Here is an 18,520-nt window from a genome sequence, read left to right as displayed (position 1 = left end):
CTAACCCAGACACACCCCTAACCCTAATCCCAACCCTATTCCCAACCGTAAATGTAATCCAAACCCTAACCCTAACTTTAGCCCCAACCCTAACCCTAACTTTAGCCCCAACCCTAACTGTAGCCTTAACCCTAGCCCTAACCCTAGCCATACCCCTACCCCTACCCCTAATGGGAAAATGGAAATAAATACATTTTTTACATTTTTTAATTTTTCCCTAATTAAGCGGGTGATGAAGGGGGGGTTTGATTTACTTTTATAGCGGGTTTTTTAGCTGATTTTTATGATTGGCAGCTGTCACACACTGAATGACGCTTTTTATTGCAAAAAATATTTTTTGCATTACCACATTTTGAGAGCTATAATTTTTCCATATTTTGGTCCACAGAGTAATATGAGGTCTTGTTTTTTGCGGGACGAGTCGACGTTTTTATTGGTAACATGTTTGGGCACGGGAGATTTTTTGATCGCTTTTTATTCCAATTTTTGTGAGGCAGAATGACCAAAAACCAGCTATTCATGAATTTCTTTTGGGGGAGGCGTTTATACCGTTCCGCGTTTGGTAAAATTGATAAAGCAGTTTTATTCTTCGGGTCAGTACGATTACAGCTATACCTCATTTATATCATTTTTTTATGTTTTGGCGCTTTTATACGATAAAGGCTATTTTATAGAAAAAATAATTATTTTGGCATCGCTTTATTCTGAGGACTATAACTTTTTTATTTTTTCACTGATGATGCTGTATGGCAGCTCGTTTTTTGTGGGATAAGATGACGTTTGCAGCGGTACCATGGTTATTTATGTCCGTCTTTTTGATCGCGTGTTATTCCATATTTTGTTTGGCGGTATGAGAATAAAGCGTTGTTTTTTGCCTCTTTTTTTTACGGTGTTCACTGAAGGGGTTAACTAGTAATATTGTTTTATAGGTGGGGTCGTTACGGACGCGGCGATACTAATTATGTGTACTTTTATTGTTTGATTTTTTTTATTTAGATATAGAAATGTATTTATGGGAATAATTTTTTTTTTTTCATTTAGGAATTTTTTTTTCTTTTTTTTTTTACACCTGTGGGAATTTTTTTTTTACTTTTTTACTTTGACCCAGGGAGGGACATCACAGATCACTGATCTGACAGTTTGCACAGCACTCTGTCAGATCACCGATCTGAGTTCCAGTGCTGCAGGCTTACCAGAGCCTGGTCTGCATCCCTGCAGGACCCGGATGCAGCCCCGCGGCCCTTTTGGATCCGGGGCCTGCAGGGATAAGAGGTAAGAGACCCTCGCAGCAACGCGATCACATCGCGTTGCTCCGGGGGTCTCAGGAAAGCACGCAGGGAGCCCCCTCCCTGCGCGATGCTTCCCTGTACCGCCGGCACACCGCGATCATGTTTGATCGCGGTGTGCCGGGGGTTAATGTGCCGGGGGCGGTCCGTGACCGCTCCTGGCACATAGTGCCGGATGTGACCTGCGATGGGTAGCTGACACCCGGCCGCGATCCCCCGGGAGCACGGCCGATCGCGCTGGACGTACTATTCCGTCCTTGGGAATTAGGGCCCACCCCACATGGACGGAATAGTACATCCAATGGCAGAAAGGGGTTAAACAGATACTGCGTTTAAGGGTTTAAGGCCAGGGTCACACTTGCGAGAAACTTGCATGAGTCTCGCACCTCAATACCCGACACTGCCGTCGACACTGGAACCGAAGTGTGCGGCTGCATGAATTTCTATGCAGCTGAACGCTCCAGTCCGAGTGCCGGCGGCTGTGACGGGTATTGAGCTGCGAGACTCGTGCGAGTTTCTCATAAATTGTGACCCCGGCCTAACGCAGATTTTTTTCTATTGATAGATAGATCTATAGATATATCTACCTATCTATCTAAAGATGTATCTATAGATATATTTCTCTAGTCACCTTCCACGACAGCATAGGAGGATGTCTCCATTCCCTAATGGGGGACAGGAAGCACAAAGAGGTTAGAAAGCCCCTACTACCTCAAAATCGCCAGTGTCTTTCCTGTCCCCCATGGGGCATGGAGAGGTTGTTCTATGCTGCGTGGCCGGTGACCGTGGCATACCTGCGTTTTAACCGGGCAGTGGTGGTCATGGGCTCAGCCTTCCTCCACATGTTGCGCTGCTCCCGTCTCCTTCGGACTCGGGACCTGTCCTGGCCCACCCATCCTCCTGCAGCTCAGCGTCCCGGAAGTGACGTCGGCGGTCACGCGTGCGTCACTTCCGGTTTCTGCGTTCCACCATGTGGAACGCACACACTTCCTGGTGTGGCCTTGTTCCGGCCTCCAGGGCCTTCGGACACCGCAGATGGCGCGCCGCCCCACGTGGAGGCCTGCCTTGGACCCGAGGATGAGGAGGGGACTGCTTTCACTTGCGCTGGGGGCTGCGTTTATTGCTACATAAACCAGCCCGAAGACACCTCCAGGTAAGACTGATCCCTTCAGTATGGATGGTGCTTCCTGCCCTACATCTGTAGAGGCCAGCGCTGCCCCAGCTCCTGTAAGTCAGTCACGGGGTGGGTCCAAGCCCAGGGTAATAGAGGCCCTCTTAATTCCTGACTCCACTCTCGCTCTATTTTATTGAGACAAGTCTGCTCAGAAAAACCCGGCCAAGAAAACGGCAAAATGTGCAATCTGCAGTATAAAGCTTCCCTCCTTATGGGAGAAGAAACTATGTCAAGCCTGCACGGACAAAATCGTTAGAGCCGAGCAGCCTTCCCTGCTAGAAGAAATCCGTACACTTGTCAGAAGTAAAGTACAACTTTCCTTAGCTGCCTTCAATCCTCCTATGCCTCCTCCTCTACAGAATCCTTCTCCTTCTAAAAAAAGGAGGATTCAGTCTGAGGATTCTGACTCTGATTCTAACCCTTCCTACTCTTCCTCTTCGGAAAAATGGGGAGAAACTTCAAGTTATAAAATTTCCGAAGCAAGGAAATATTTTTTCTCCTTGGACTACATTGATGAACTAGTGATGGCAGTGCGCAGTACTATGGGTCTGCAGGAGGAACCTATATCTCAAACTGGTAGCCCCAGTGTGGCCGAAGAGGAGTTGGTACAACCTCATTGTCGAGCTGAGTATAGACGGGCCAGTCCTCTTACCAGTGGATGCCGGTCTTCTTCTCCAAGGATCTTTTCAACATTGCAACCCCCGGAAATGGAACCAAGCAGCCTGGTTGCTGAAACCCAGGTCCTAAAGGCGGGGGGACTATCGGATGCAGTGATTTCTACTTTACAAAGATCCAGGAAACCCGTTACAAATGCAATCTACAGTAAGGTGTGGAAAACCTTCTCCACCTTTTGCCTTCCTGGTACTCCTGATCCTCTCCGTCCAAATATATCTAAAATGTTGGATTTTCTTCGGCGCGGATTAGAGTTGGGGCTTAAGCCTAGCACATTGAAAGTTCAAGTCTCTGCCCTCAGTGCTGTTTTCGATCAGGAGCTGGCCAACCATCATTGGATCAAAAGATTTATGGTATCAGCTCTCAGGTTGCAACCTGGGAAACAACCTGTTGTTCCTTCTTGGGATCTAAACCTGGTCCTCAGGGGTCTCACTCAAGCACCATTTGAGCCCGTCTTCTTGCTCTCCTCAGTTTCTGTCGTACAAAGCTGCCTTTCTAGTTGCAATAACCACTGCAGGACGAGTAGGAGAGCTTCAATCCTTATCAGTAAGAGAACCCTACTTGACAATAACAGACGATTCTATAAACCTCCGTCTGGATCCCTTTTATCTGCCTAAAGTGGTGTCTGATTTTCACCGTTCTCAAAACATCATCCTTCCCTCCTTCTGTCAGAATCCGGCAAACTCTAAGGAAGAAGAATTCCATACTCTTGACGTTAGACATATCATCATACACTACCTTGAGCAGACGAACTCTTTCAGAATTGACCAAAACCTGTTTACCCATATGTCAGGTCAAAAAAAGGGGAAGGTGGCAAAAAGCACCATCTCTAGCTGGATTAAGAGGGCTATTCAAGAATCTTATCTGGCCCAAAAATTAACACCGCTATCTTGAGTCAGAGCTCACTCTACAAGATCTACATCAACTTCATGGGCTGAACGAGCGGGCGCCTCCATCGAGCAGATCTGCAGGGCCGCAACTTGGTCTTCACCACATACATTTACCAAACACTATAGATTGGACTTACTGTGCAACCGGGATCTAGTCTTTGGCCGGAAAGTTCTCCAGGCTGTTGTCCCTCCCTAGTGTAGTATTGGTTGGTACTCCTCCTATGCTGTCGTGGAAGGTGAATAGAGAAAATAGAATTAGACTTACCGGTAATTCGGTTTCTAGGAACCTTCCACGACAGCACTAATTCCCTCCCTTCCTTTAGATTTATCCTGGGTTTATTAACCCCATTCTGACATTGGACGTACTATCCTGTCGAGGTGGGGTGGGCCCGTATGACCACCGACGGGATAGTACGTCCAGCGCGATCGGCGGCGCTCACGGGGGAGCGCGGCCGATCGCGGCCGTGTGTCAGCTGGCTATCGCAGCTGACATCTGGCACTATGTGCCAGGAGCGTCACGGACCGCTCCCGGCACATTAACCCCCGGCACACCGCGATCAAACATGATCGCGGTGTGCCGGCGGTACAGGGAAGCATTGCGCAGGGAGGGGGCTCCCTGCGGGCTTCCCTGAGACCCCCGGAGCAATGCAATGTGATCGCGTTGCTGCGAGGGTCTCTTACCTCCTATCCCTGCAGGTGCCCGGACCCAAGATGGCCGCGGCATCCGGGTCCTGCAGGGAGGGAGGTGGCTTACCGAGTGCCTGCTCAGAGCAGGCGCTTGGAAAGCTTGCAGTGCTGTGAGGCAGATCGGTGATCTGACAGAGTGCTGTGCAAACTGTCAGATCACCGATCTGTGATGTCCCCCCCTGGGACAAAGTAAAAAAAAAAAATTTCCACATGTGTAAAAAAAAAGCCTAAATAAAGAAAAAAATATATATATATTATTCCCATAAATACATTTCTTTATCTAAATAAAAAAAAAAACAATAAAAGTACACATATTTAGTATCGCCGCGTCCGTAACGACCCCACCTATAAACCTATATCACTAGTTAACCCCTTCAGTGAACACCGTAGGAAAAAAAAAAAACCGAGGCAAAAAACGCTTTATTCTCATACCGCCAAACAAAAAGTGGAATAACACGCGATCAAAAAGACGGATATAAATAACCATGGTACCTCTGAAAACGTCATCTTGTCCCGCAAAAAACGAGCTGCCATACAGCAAAATCAAAGAAAAAATAAAAAAGTTATAGTCCTCAGAATAAAGCGATGGCAAAATAATTATTTATTCTATAAAAGAGTTTTTATCGTATAAAAGCGCCAAAGCATAAAAAAATGATATAAATGAGGTATCGCTGTAATCGTACTGACCCGTAGAATAAAACTGCTTTATCAATTTTACCAAACGTGGAACGGTATAAACGCCTCCCCCAAAAGAAATTCATGAATAGCTGGTTTTTTGTCATTCTGCCTCACAAAAATCGGAATAAAAAGCGATCAAAAACTGTCACGTGTCCAAAAATGTTACCAATAAAATGTCAACTCGTCCCGCAAAAAACAAGACCTCACATTACTCTGTGGACCAAAATATGGAAAAATTATAGCTCTCAAAATGTGGAGACGCAAAAACTTTTTTGCTATAAAAAGCATCTTTTAGTGTGTGACAGCTGCCAATCACAAAAATCCGCTATAAAAATGCTATAAAAGTAAATCAAACCCCCCTTCATCACCCCCTTAGTTAGGGAAAAATAATAAAATTAAAAAAATGTATTTATTTCCATTTTCCCATTAGGGTTAGGGCTAGGGTTAGGGCTAAGGTTAGGGTTAGGGCTAGGGTTAGGGCTAGGGTTGGGGCTAGGGTTGGAGCTAAAGTTAGGGTTAGGGTTGGGGCTAAAGTTAGGGTTTGGATTACATTTACGGTTGGGATTAGGGTTGGGATTAGAGTTAGGGGTGTGTCAGGGTTAGGGGTGTGGTTAGGGTTACCGTTGGGATTAGGGTTAGGGGTGTGTTTGGATTAGGGTTTCAGTTAGAATTGGGGAGTTTCCTTTGTTTAGGCCCATCAGGGGCTCTCCAAACGCGACATGGCGTCCGATCTCAATTCCAGCCAATTCTGCATTGAAAAAGTAAAACAGTGCTCCTTCCCTTCCGTGCTTTCCCGTGCGCCCAAACAGGGGTTTACCCCAACATATGGGGCATCAGCGTACTCGGGACAAATTGGACAACAACTTTTGGGGTCCAAGTTCTCGTTACCCTTGGGAAAATATAAATTTGGGGGGCTAAAAATCATTTTTGTGGGAAAAAAAAAGATTTTTTATTTTCACGGCTCTGCGTTGTAAACTGTAGTGAAACACTTGGGGGTTCAAAGTTCTCACAACACATCTACGTAAGTTCCTTGGGAGGTCTAGTTTCCAATATGGGGTCACTTTTGGGGGTTTCTACTGTTTGGGTACATCAGGGGCTCTGCAAATGCAACGTGATGCCTGCAGACCAATCCATCTAAGTCTGCATTCCAAATGGCGCTCCTTCCCTTCCGAGCTCTGCCATGCGCCCAAACAGTGGTTCCCTCCCACATATGGGGTATCAGCAAACTCAGGACAAATTAGACAACAACTTTTGGGGTCCATTTTCTCCTGTTACCCTTGTGAAAATACAAAACTGGGGGCTAAAAAATCATTTTTGTGGGAAAAAAAAAAAAGAATTTTTATTTTCACGGCTCTGCGTTATAAACTGTAGTGAAACACTTGGGGGATCAAAGCTCTCAAAACACATTAAGTCCCTTAGGGGGTCTACTTTCCAAAATGTTGTCACTTGTGGGGGGGTTTAATGTTTAGGCACATCAGGAGCTCTCCAAACGCGACATGGTGTCCCATCTTAATTCCAGTCAATTTTGCACTGAAAAGTCAAATGGCGCTCCTTCCCTTCCGAGCTCTGCCATGCGCCCAAACAGTTGTTCCCCCCACATATGGGGTATCGGCGTACTCAGGACAAATTGCACAACAACTTTTTGGTCTAATTTCTTCTCTTACCCTTGGGAAAATAAAAAATTGGGGGCAAAAAGATCACTTTGGTGAAAAAATATGATTTTTTATTGTTACGGCTCTGCATTATAAACTTCTGTGAAGCACTTGTTGGGTCAAAGTGCTCACCACACATCTAGATAAGTTCCTTAAGGGGTCTACTTTCCAAAATGGTGTCACTTGTGGGGGGTTTCAATGTTTAGGCACATCAGGGGCTCTCCAAACGCAACATGGCGTCCCATCTCAATTCCAGTCAAGTTTGCAGTGAAAAGTAAAATGGCGCTCCTTCCCTTCCGAGCTCTGCCATGCGCCCAAACAGTGGTTTACCCCCACATATGGGGTATCAGCATACTCAGCACAAATTGTACAACAACTTTTGGGGTCCAATTGCTGGTCAACTTTTAACCCTTATAACTCCCTAACAAAAAAAAATTTTGGTTCTTAAATTGTGCTGATGTAAAGTAGACATGTGGGAAATGTTACCTATTAAGTATTTTGTGTGACATATCTCTGTGATTTAAGGGCATAAAAATTCAAATTTGGAAAATTGCGAAATTTTCAAAATTTTCGCCAAATTTCCATTTTTTTCACAAATAAACGCAAGTTATATCGAAGAAATTTTACCACTATCATGAAGTACAATATGTCACGAGAAAACAGTGTCAGAATCACCAGGATCCGTTGAAGCGTTCCAGAGTTATAACCTCATAAAGGGACAGTGGTCAGAATTGTAAAAATTGGCCCGGTCATTAACGTGCAAACCACCCTTGGGGGTAAAGGGGTTAAGGTAGCTAGTGCTATGGTATCCGTTATAAGTCACTGGCGATTTGGAGGTAGGAGGGGCCTTTTAACCTCTTTGTGCTTCCTGTCCCCCATTAAGGAATGGAGACATCCTCCTATGCGGTCGTGAAAGGTTCCTAGAAACCGAATTACCGGTAAGTCTAATTCTATTATCTGTCTATCTATCTCATTCCTTCTGTCTATCTCATTCCTTCTATCTATCTGTGTGTAATGGTGTGGGTTGGACAAATGTTAAAGAGGAGGTTGGCCCAGAAATTAGATCACAATTCTTTTTTTTTTTTTTTTTAATAATAGATCTTTACTTAGCTTTCAAAAACGCATACTAATCCGCATGGGAAAAAAAGCATAAAAAACGCAACAAATCCGCACCTGTGTGTTCTGGCAAGAGAGGGAAGAATCTGCACAGAAAATTCCACAAGCAAATCCGCAACGTGTGCACATACCCTAAAAGTTGATGGCCCCCATAGGATGCTCCATAGAATAATATGCCCTGTATGCTGCTGCGATTAAAAAAAAAAAAGACATACTCACCTCTCGTCGCTGGGCGCCGAGTGCTGGTGTCTTGAGCAGGCGGGGACACCAACGCGCTATGGGGGCCAGGTGCCGGAGTCACCGCTGGCTCAGGCCTCCGGCACTTGCGATATTCACCTGTCTCCATTCCACTGCAGCGCGCCGCTGTGTCTTCTGGGTCTCTGCAGTGACTGTTCAGGCCGAGGGCGCGCACTAAACACGTCATCGCGCCCTCTTACCTCAATGTCACAGCCAGAGGACGCGGGAGACAGAGCTTGGGGGTGGAACAGGGACAGGTGAATATCACATGGCTCACCCTCCCCCGTCATACTCACCCCATCCTGACGTGTCTCTGCAAGTCCCTGCTTCTCCGATGGTCTGTGGCAGCTCCTGTGTTCAGCGGTCACATGGTACAGATCATTAAAGTAATGAATATGCGCTCCACGCCTATGGGAGTGGAGTCTCGCCGATATTCATTACTTTAATGAGCAGTACCATGTGACCGCTGAACACAGGAACAAGCTGCCGGCGCCAGAGACCATCTGAGAAGCAGGGAAGTGCAGAGACCGTGTCAGGTGGGGGTGAGGGGGCCCGCTCCCCCTCCCCCTGCCAATCCCTTGGGACAATGACTCGAGTATAAGCCAAGAGGGGCACTTTCAGCCCAAAACAATGGACTGAAAATCTCAGCTTATACTCGAGTATATAAGGTAGTTTTGGCGGGACGAGTTGCAGATTTTTTTGGTACCATTTTCAGATACATAATATTTTTTGATAATTTTTTATTCAGATTTTTCAAATTGTATTTATTTTTTTTGCGACGCTGACCGTAAAGGAAAAGTGATAAGACCGATTTCTTCGTCGGGTTTGTTTTTGCATAGTCATATTCGGAGAGCTGTAACTTTTATATTTTTTTGCCAAATGAGGGCTCGTTTTTTCAGTGACGGTTTGGTGTTTTCATTTGTACCATTTTTTTTTTACATATGACTTTTTGATCCCTTATTATTCACTTTTTTGTGAGTAAGTACATGATGAAAAAGTGACATTTTGGGTATGTTTTTTATTATTTTTTTTACAGCATCCTCTAAAAGGAATAAATAATGTGCCAGTTTTATAGAGAGGGCCGTTCAGAACGCGGCAATCCAAATTATGTGTATTTTTTTGCTTTGTCACAAACGCTGTGTTTTCAGTGGTGAAGCGGATTTTTGGTGATTTCTGCGTGCTTTTCCGTTTTTTGGGTTTTTGTTTTTTTTACTTTTAGACGTTTTATTTATTCACTTTTTTAATCAGTCCCACTGTGGGACATGTATAACTTTTACTTTGATCACTGGTCTCATACACTGCAAGTACTCTTGTACTGCAGTACATGAGCAGTCAGTGAGTAACTGACTCAGCCTGCCAGACGCAGCTAATAGCTGGATCTCACAGACCACCATAACCTGGGCGATCACATGACCTCAGGGTACCATGGTAAGCATTGAGGCCAGCGATGGGTCCGATGATTATTAAGGCAGGTCAGTCACGCCCCCGGAAGAAGCTGATGGCGAAACGTGCGTCAGGGTGAGGGGACGCTGTGGCGGCTCTCATTTAAAAACCTCGGATACACTCTACAAGGTATTCTGGCACAAGAGCACTTTATGGATATTGAAGACATTGTCTATCTCTGATTCCTTACTTGATATATTCTCTTTATTTGGTTCTTTATCCTACCAACTGAGGAACAATATACCAATTTGACCTACGACATCTACATATTGGGGATTTACAGGTACTTTATCTGCTCTATCACTCTGACCATTATACTGTACATTGTACATTCCATGGTGTGTTTCCACTTACTTAGAAATTACAGTTTTACCTGGGAATGGAGATCTATAATAGCGCAATATTTTAAAAAAGTGTATTGATTTCTCCTCTTTCCCACTCGTATGTATCTCCTAAACAGCATCCCCTACATGACATTTTCTGCTTAGGGTAGGTGCATACGGTCAGTAATCGGCAGCGCTTTGGACACGGCCCATGTCCGCTGCATCCAAAGCACTGTCGGCGATTCCGCATGTGTTCATTGAACCGGATATCTTGTGCTTAATAAACAATACAGACAAGGTAGCGGTTTGGTGGCCGGCAGCCGTACAATACAGACATGGTGGCGGTTTGGCAGCCATACAATACAGACATAGTGGCGGTTTGGCAGCCATACAATACAGACATAGTGGCGGTTTGGCAGCCATACAATACAGACATGGGGGCACTTTGGCAGCCAAACAATACAGACATGGGGCGCTTTGGCAGCCATACAATACAGACATGGGGCGCTTTGGCAGCCATACAATACAGACATGGGGCAGTTTGGCATCCATACAATACAGACATGGGGGCGGTTTGGCAGCCGTACAATACAGACATGGGGCGGTTTAGCAGCCATACAATACAGACATGGGGCGGTTTAGCAGCCATACAATACAGACATGGTGGCGCTTTGGCAGCCATACAATACAGACATGGGGCGGTTTGACAGCCATACAATACAGACATGGGGGCGCTTTGGCAGCCATACAATACAGACATGGGGCGGTTTAGCAGCCATACAATACAGACATGGTGGCGCTTTGGCAGCCATACAATACAGACATGGGGCGGTATGACAGCCATACAATACAGACATGGGGGCGGTTTGGCAGCCGTACAATACAGACATGGGGCGGTTTGGCAGCCATACAATACAGACATGGGGGCGGTTTGGCAGCCGTACAATACAGACATGGGGCGGTTTGGCAGCCGTACAATACAGACATGGGGCGGTTTGGCAGCCATACAGTACAGACATGGGACGGTATGACAGCCATACAATACAGACATGGGGCGGTATGACAGCCATACAATACAGACATGGGGGCGGTTTGGCAGCCGTACAATACAGACATGGGGCGGTTTGGCAGCCGTACAATACAGACATGGGGGCGGTTTGGCAGCTGTACAACACAGACTTGGGGCGGTTTGGCAGCCTTACAACACAGACATGGGGGCGGTTTGGCAGCCATATAATACAGACATGGGGCGGTTTGGCAGCTGTACAATACAGACATGGGGGCGGTTTGGGGGCCCAGAGAAGCGGACAGGTCCCTTTAGCTGTGAAATGATAGTGATAATAGTCTCTATAAGTTTCTCTGGGCCATCTGCAGAGTAACCCATCATTGTGCATGACTGGCAGCAGAGATGAAGCGTTGATCACCTCTATGTGCGCTGATTGGCTGCAGCGGTCATGCATCATCTTAATTGTTAAGGGCAGGAGGTCATGGATGAACGAGCTGCAGCAGCTGAGGATGTATATTTATGCTTTAGACCAAGCTGGGGGATGGGGACAACTCCATTCACCAGTTCCTCCTGCCGGCGCCGGGGGCCTGCGGGAGCCACTGGGGACATTTTCATCCTCACATTTATCAGAGCTGTCTAGAAGAAAGTCTTTGTTGCCCATAGCAACCACAGCTCAAAAAGCAAGAGTGATTGGTTGCTATGGGTAACGGTACCAACAAAAGTGCCACATAGCGGCCTACCACCAGTGGCTGGAGCATATCCTGGACGGTATATGGAGAGAACAGCTGCGGGGCGGGACAACACTAACATGGACATTAACCCCTTCCCGACCTGTGACGCCACGTAGGCGTCATGAAAGTCGGTGCCAATCCGACCTGTGACACCTATGTGGCGTCATGGAGGGATCGCGTCCCTGCAGATCGGGTGAAAGGGTTAACTCCAATTTCACCCGATCTGCAGGGACAGGGGGAATGGTACTTCACCCCCCCGTGGCTACAATCGCTCTGATTGGCTGTTGAAAGTGAAACAGCCAATCAGAGCGATTTGTAATATTTCACCTATGAAAATGGTGAAATATTAGAATCCAGCCATGGCCGATGCTGCAATATCATCGGCCATGGCTGGAAACACTGATCTGCCATCCCCCCCCCCCCCCCCCCCCGATCTGCTCCCCAGTATTCCTTTCTGCCCCGTACTGTGGTCCGCTCCCCCGTGCTTCGATCCACCCCCGTGCTTCGATCCACCCCCCGTGCTCCAATCCCCTCGTGCTCCAATCTCCCCCCCTCTTACTTACCGAGCCTCGCGGTGTCCGTCCGTCTTCTTCATGGGCGCCGCCATCTTCCAAAATGGCGGGCGCATGCACAGTGCGCCCACCGAATCAGCCGGCCGGCAGATTCGTTCCAGGTACATTTTGATCACTGTGATAAAAACCTATCACAGTGATCAAAATAAAAAAAATTGTAAATGAACCCTACCTTTATCACCCCCATAGGTAGGGACAATAATAAAATAAAGACAAAAATATTTTTTTTTTTCTTCCCCCACTAGGGCTAGGGTTAGGGCTAGGACTAGGGTTAGGGATAGGGTTAGAATTAGGGTTAGAACTAGAGTTAGGGTTAGATTAGGCTATGTGCACACATGGTGCGGATTTGGCTGCGGATCCGCAGCGGATTGGCCGCTGCGGATTCGTAGCAGTTTTCCATCAGGTTTACAGTACCATGTAAACCTATGGAAAACTAAATCCGCTGTGCCCATGGTGCGGAAAATACCGCGCGGAAACGCTGTGTTGTATTTTCCGCAGCATGTCAATTCTTTGTGCGGATTCCGTTTTACACCTGTTCCTCAATAGGAATCCGCACGTGAAATCCGCACAAAAAACACTGGAAATCCGCTGTAAATCTGCAGGTAAAACGCAGTGCCTTTTACCTGCAGATTTTTCAAAAATGGTGCGGAAAAATCTCACACGAATCCGCAATGTGGGCACATAGCCTTAGGGTTGGAATTAGAGTTAGGGTTGGAATTAGGGCTAGGGTTGGAAATAGGGTTAAGATTAGGCTTGTGGTTAGGGTTATAGTTAAGGGTGTGTTGGGGTTAAGGTTGTGGTTAGGGTTGGGATTAGGGGTGTGTTGGGGTTAGGGTTATATCTAGAGTTGGGATTAGGGTTTGGGGTGTGTTGGGGTTAGTGTTGGAGTTAGAATTGAGGGGTTTCCACTGTTTAGGCACATCAGGGGTCTCCAAAAGCAACATGGCGCACCATTGATTCCAGCCAATCTTGCGTTCAAAAAGTCAAATGGTGCTCCCTCCCTTCCGAGCCCCGATGTGCGCCCAAACAGTGGTTTACCCCCACATATGGGGTATCAGTGTACTCAGGACAAACTGGGCAACAACTATTGAGGTACAATTTCTCCTGTTACCCTTGTGAAAATAAAAAATTGCTTGCTAAAACATCATTTTTGAGGAAAGAAAAATGATTTTTTATTTTCACGGCTCTGCGTTGTAAACTTCTGTGAAGCACTTGGGGGTTCAAAGTGCTCACCACATATCTAGATATGTTCCTTGGGGGTCTAGTTTCCAAAATGGGGTCACTTGTGGGGGAGCTCCAATGTTTAGGCAAACAGGGGCTCTTCAAACACCATATGGTGTCCGCTAACGATTGGAGCTAATTTTTCATTCAAAAAGTCAAATGGCGCACCTTCCCTTCCGAGCCCTGCCGTGTGCCCAAACAGTGGTTTACCCCCACATATGAGGTATCGGTGTACTCAGGAGAAATTGCCAAATAAATTTTAGGATGCATTTTATCCTGTTGCCCATGTGAAAATGAAAAAATTGAGGCTAAAATAAATTTTTTGTGGAAAAAAAAGTAGTTTTTCATTGTTACGGATCAATTTGTGAAGCACCTGGGGGTTCAAAGTGCTCACTATGCATTTAGATAAGTTCCTTGGGGGGTCTAGTTTCCAAAATGGTGTCACTTGTGGAGGAGCTCCAATGTTTAGGCACACAGGGGCTCTCCAAAAGCGACATGGTGTCCGCTAAAGATTGGAACCAATTTTTCATTGAAATAGTCAAATGGCGCCACTCCCCTTCCGAGTCCTGTTGTGCGCCCAAACAGTGGTTCCCCTCCACATATGGGGTATCGGCGTACTCAGGACAAATTGTACAATAACTTTTGGGGTCCAGTTTCTCTTTTTACCCTTGGGAAAACAAAAAAAATTGTTGCTAAAAAATCATTTTTGTGACTAAAAAGTTAAATGTTCATTTTTTCCTTCCATGTTGCTTCTGCTGCTGTGAAGCACCTGAAGAGTTAATAAACTTCTTGAATGTGGTTTTTTAGCACCTTGAGGGGTGCAGTTTTTAGAATGGTGTCACTTTTGGGTATTTTCAGCCATATAGATCCCTCAAACTGACTTCAAATGTGAGGTGGTCCCTAAAAAAAAAAATGGTTTGTAAATTTCGTTGTAAGGCCGGCCTCACACTAGCAAGTTTTACGGACGTATGAGCGCATAAACTACGTCCGTAAAACTCGCAAAATAAACGGCACAATTATTCTCAATGGGGCTGCTCCTATTAGCCGTATATTACGGTTCAGTATTATACGGCTTTCTACGGCCGTACAAAATCGCAGCATGCTGCGTTTGTCACCGTATTGCGCAAAAAAATCGCCAATGAAAGTCTATGGGGGTGAGAAAAATACGGATTCCACACTGACCAGCAGTGTGACTTGCGAGAAATACGCAGCGGTGTTAGTGAAAAGTCGGTAATTCAATTGCCGGCTTTTCATTTCTCCTGCACAAACCCGACAGGATATGAGACATGGTTTACATACAGTAAACCATCTCATATCCCCTTTTTTTTTTGCATATTCCACACTACTAATGTTAGTAGTGTGTATGTGCAAAATTTCAGCGCTGTAGCTGCTGAAATAAAGGGTTAAATGGCGGAAAAAATTGGCGTGGGCTCCCGCGCAATTTTCTCCGCCAGAATGGTAAAGCCAGTGACCGAGGGCAGATATTAATAACCAGGAGAGGGTCCATGGTTATTGCCCCCCCCCGTGGCTAAAAACATCTGCCCCCAGCCACCCCAGAAAAGGCACATCTGGAAGATGCGCCTATTCTGGCACTTGGCCACTCTCTTCTCACTCCCTGTAGCGGTGGGATATGGGGTAATGAAGGGTTAATGCCACCTTGCTATTGGAAGGTGACATTAAGCCAGATTAATAATGGAGAGGCGTCAATTATGACACCTATCCATTATTAATCCAATTGTTGGAAAGGGTTAAAAAACACACACACACATGATTTAAAAGTATTTTAATGAAATAAACAGCGGTTGTTGTAATAATTTATTGTTCTCTCAATCCATCAGGAACACCCTCGCTTGGAAAAATAATAAACGCACAAGATACATACCTTCTGGTGAACCGTCTCGTCCCACGAAGTAATCCATCTGAAGGGGTTAACTAATATTACAGGCAGGAGCCCTGCTAAATGCAGCTGTGCTCCGTGCTTGTAATTCCCCAGCGAATGAATGAAATGTAGGTCATTGACCTACATTTCCTTCAGTCGCGGTGAGACGCCCTCTGGTGGATGTTCTCATGAACTGCAGCCTGGGAACTTTTTCCCACGCTCCAGGTCATATGAGGACATCCACCAGGGGGCGCATCACCGCGACTGAAGGAAATGTAGGTCAATGACCTACATTTCATTCATTCGCTGGGGAATTACAAGCACGGAGCACAGCTGCATTTAGCAGGGCTCCTGCCTGTAATATTAGTTAACCCCTTCAGATGGATTACTTCGTGGGACGAGACGGTTCACCAGAAGGTATGTATCTTGTGCGTTTATTATTTTTCCAAGCGAGGGTGTTCCTGATGGATTGAGAGAACAATAAATTATTACAACAACCGCTGTGTTTATTTCATTAAAATACTTTTAAATCATGTGTGTGTGTGTTTTTTAACCCTTTCGTACTATTGGATTAATAATGGATAGGTGACATAATTGACGCCTCTCCATTATTAATCTGGCTTAATGTCACCTTCCAATAGCAAGGTGGCATTAACCCTTCATTACCCCATATCCCACCGCTACAGGGAGTGGGAAGAGAGTGGCCAAGTGCCAGAATAGGCGCATCTTCCAGATGTGCCTTTTCTGGGGTGGCTGGGGGCAGATGTTTGTAGCCACGGGGGGGCCAATAACCATGGACCCTCTCTAGGCTATTAATATCTGCCCTCAGTCACTGGCTTTACCATTCTGGCGGAGAAAATTGCGCGGGAGCCCACGCCAATTATTTCCGCCATTTAACCCTTTATTTCAGCAGCTACAGCGCTGAAGTTTTGCACATACACACTACTAACATTAGTAGTGTGGAATATGCAAAAAAAAGGGGATATGAGATGGTTTACTGTATGTAAACCATGTCTCATATCCTGTCGGGTTTGTGCAGGAGAAATGAGAAGCCGGCAATTGAATTACCGGCTTTTAACACATATCGCGCTGAATGAAATCTAAATACAGAATATATATATATATATATATGTGTCTCAATGACATATATATATATATATATATATATATATATATACTGTATATATGTTTTCCCGAACATTTGAGCACATAAATCCATTAGATGTCGGTTTTGCAAGCCTGCGCGAAAATCTCGCAGTACGGATGCCATACGGATTACATACGGAGGATGCCATGCGCAAAATACGCTGACACACCCTGACTACAGATCAATATTTTGGGAACATTTCTCCGTATTACGGCCGTAGTACGGACGTATAATACGTGGCGTATTGTCTTACGCCCAGTGTGAGGCTGGCCTAAAAATGAGAAATCGCTGGTCAAATTTTAACCCTTATAACTTCCTAGCAAAAAAAAATTTTGTTTCCAAAATTGTGCTGATGTAAAGTAGACATGTGGGATGTTATTTATTAACTGTTTTGTGTCACATAACTCTCTCGTTTAACAGAATAAAAATTCAAAATTTGAAAATTGCGAAATTTTCAAAATTTTAGCCAAATTTCCATTTTTTTCACAAATAAACGCAAAAATTATCGACCTAAATTTACCACTAACATGAAGCCCAATATGTCACGAAAAAACAATCTCAGAACTGCTAGGATCCGTTGAAGCGTTCCTGAGTTATTACCTCATAAAGGGACACTGGTCAGAATTGCAAAAAATAGCCAGGTCATTAAGGTCAAAATAGGCTGGGTCATGAAGGGGTTAAACGGAACCTGTCACCCCCCCAGGCGTTTTAGCTAAAAGAGCCACCTTGTGCAGCAGTAAGGCTATGTCTCCACTGTCAGGATGGCCGGCGGTATCGCCGCAGCGGCGAAGCCGCTCGGCGCTAAGCCCCGCCCCCTTTCTGGGACGCGATCATGCCGGATGTGTTAACTCTTCACATCCGGGATGATCGCTCTCTCCCATAGCGCCCTGTGATATGCCTTGCGGGGACGCTGCGTCCCCGCAAGGTGTACGGACATGCTGCGATCTGAAAAGACGCGCAGCATGTCCGGAGTCGCAGGGCCGCCGCGTGCGGGTTTCCACGCATAGTGGAGACGGGATTTCATAAAATCCCCTCCACTATGCTGGAACATCTGGACGCTGCTTGTTTGACGCTGCAGCTCTGCGCAGCGTCAAACAAGCAGCGTTTCCTGACCGTGGAAACATACCCTTATGCTGCATTCTGACAAGGTGGCTCTGTTAGTTCTGGTTACTGTAACTGCCAAAATAATCAGTTTTGTAATTTGTCCTAAATACCTTTCTTCAGTCCTGGAGGCCGGCCTTTCCCCCCTGCTGCAGACGCCACACAGCCGTCACTCAAATCTTCTGGGCGCCGCCTCCTCACCGCTATTTTGAAATGAGCCGGCGCCTGCGCTCTTTTCTCCTGCCTTGGGCAGGTGCAGTGAGCGCGGCCTGTCCTCATATGCAGTGTAGCTGACTGCGCCTGTGCGGCCGCCCTGCCTGTGAATCCCCGCCCCGCAGTGTCTTCCGATTTAGTCTCACTGCTGGTGAAGAATTGAGTGACGGCTGTGTGGCATCTGCAGCAGGGGGGAAAGGCCTGCCTCGACTGAAGAAAAGGTATTTAGGACAAATTACAAAACTGATTATTTCGGCAGTTACAGCACCCAGAACTAAAAGAGCCACCTTGTCAGAATGCAGCATTACTGCTGCACAAGGTGGCGCTTTTAGTTAAAAACGTCTGGGGGGGTGACAGGTTCCCTTTAAAGCTTCACTGTCCCACTTTCCCCAGGTTTCAGCCCTCAGGCATTAGTCCCTGAATCTCCTACCACCACCTCATAACGGTATTCAGGATACACAACCACACTCCAGTCACAGAACTGACGCCATT

General features: G+C 46.1%; 1 protein-coding gene across 8 annotated transcripts in view; it reads right to left on the bottom strand.

Annotated features, from left to right (window-relative positions):
- Positions 1-18,520, bottom strand: part of SYNGR4 (synaptogyrin 4) — a 110,073-nt gene that overhangs the window by 91,382 nt on the left and 171 nt on the right. Inside the window, exon 1 of one of the 8 annotated variants that reach the window (XM_077259497.1) lies at positions 18,465-18,507. The exons of 3 other annotated variants lie outside the window; for them this stretch is intronic. The gene's annotated coding sequence lies outside the window, so the exon portion shown is untranslated. Of the gene's footprint in view, positions 1-4,159; positions 4,228-18,458; positions 18,508-18,520 lie in introns of those variants that run through there. 4 more of the 8 variants (XM_077259502.1, XM_077259500.1, XM_077259501.1 and 1 more) reach the window with 4 other exon arrangements.

Source organism: Ranitomeya variabilis, chromosome 4, assembly GCF_051348905.1.
Source record: "Ranitomeya variabilis isolate aRanVar5 chromosome 4, aRanVar5.hap1, whole genome shotgun sequence".
In the NCBI taxonomy this organism is placed as follows: Eukaryota; Metazoa; Chordata; class Amphibia; order Anura; family Dendrobatidae; genus Ranitomeya; species Ranitomeya variabilis.
Note: the sequence above shows the minus strand (reverse complement) of the source record. Positions and strands in the feature narration are given on the sequence as shown.